A 1,767-nucleotide genomic window follows, 5' to 3' on the forward strand; every position below is an offset into this window, starting at 1 on the left:
TCAACATATGTCTCCAACACCGAAAATGTAAGCAAGAGTAACGATTGCACATTGATGAGTTCCTCCTCCGCAACCAAAAGCTGTCAAAAGTTGTAGGGAGAGAAACCATTTGAAGGACAATGAGTGGATTGCTAAGCAATAAATTGGTTTCAAAACAATTCAAAAGGTCCAATTTACTTATGTGGAGAGGCAAAGCGATAGAGGAACTGACAATATCATAGGTTATAGATTACAGAGCCTGGCATCCAGGACGTCCTTTTAACGACATTCCAAATAAGAAAAAAAGCACCACAGCTGACTCAATGTATGTCTGCTCGATTTATTGTAATTATTTACATACGTGGCCTCGTCCAGTTAATCACAATAATACGCGCCTCAACTCCCGCGCGGGCAAACGACCGTTACAGCAACTTTGAAAAGGCACCAGAGTAGAACAGTTCAAAGCGCGACAATTCCAACCCGCAATAGCACCCTCACTAGTTGCTGCGTCACGATATCTCAAGGCACCCCTTCAAAAACTTCAAATTCGTGAAAAAGTATTCAAAAATTTTCAAAGTAGCTCATAATATTAATTTTTAGCAGATGATACCTTACAACCTTACACCTAAACAAATCTAAACACAACTATACATGAGTAATGTAAGGTGTCATTGCTTTAACTCTCGATTAAGAAATATTAAAGAGAACGTATAGCAAGCTGCGCTAGGCGGGGTCGTGAGGCGGCTGAGGCGGCTGAGGCCGTCGCTCGCGCTACGCGTTGTTGCGCCGAGCCACTAGCCGAGCCGAGCGGAGCCAAGCCGAGCCGAGCGGAGCCCGAGCCCCGAGCCGAGTCGGCCGCGCTGTCTACGCTAGTCCTCCCCCTCCCTCGCACCGCTGGAGCCCCCGCACCACCAACCTCCCTTCCCCCCTTCCCCACAAGTGTAAATACAGAAATATAATAGACTGGGATAGAATAATTCTTGACAAGGTATCATCTGCTTTCACGATCCGTTTCTAGTCGGAACTTTTTTTTGTTAAAATAGAGTGTCTTGCAAGTTTTTGTCTGGTCGGAATGGCGTAATCGGATTGTTGAAATTCGCGTTAGGTCCCGCTGCCGTGAAATTGGCGGGACCCATGTAAACACGTCGTTTTCCCCAATATCGTTTTCCCCAATGAAGAGACGAGCACAGTTTTACGTCATTTTCGCCCATAAAGAGACGAGTACAGTTTTTGCGGCCTAGACGGTTCGAAAGCACAGTTAAAGCACAGTTTTTTGGCGTGCTCAGATTTAATGGTGCGTCACTGGGTCCCGCTAGCCCTGTTTACTGGGGCCCTCTCGTCAAATTACGTTTTTGAAGGTGCGTATGGCCACCTGTCGTGGACGCACAACTAAAACGGATAGCACAACCTGAAAGCACAGTTTTTTCCGGTCAGAATGGCATAATCGGATTGTTGAAATTCGCGATGGGTCCCGCTGTCGTGAAGTTGGCGGGACCCATATAAACACGCCGTTTCCGCCCATAAAGAGACGAGCACAGTTTTTGCGGCCTAGACGGTTCGAAAGCACAGTTTAAGCACAGTTTTTTGGCGTGCTCAGATTTAATTGTGCGTCACTGGGTCCCGCTGGCGTGAACGTAGCGGGACCCTTTTTAATTTGAGGTTTTCGTTACGAAGGAGTGGCAAACAGTTTTTTTTAAGTTGATTGTTGGAAAGCACAGTTTTTGCACAGTTTTTTAGGATAGGTCGCAAAAACTGTGCTTGAATGGGTCCCGCCAACTTCACGGAGGT

Source organism: Frankliniella occidentalis, unplaced genomic scaffold (assembly GCF_000697945.3).
Source record: "Frankliniella occidentalis isolate FOCC.00 unplaced genomic scaffold, Focc_3.1 Scaffold439, whole genome shotgun sequence".
NCBI classification, from domain to species: Eukaryota; Metazoa; Arthropoda; class Insecta; order Thysanoptera; family Thripidae; genus Frankliniella; species Frankliniella occidentalis.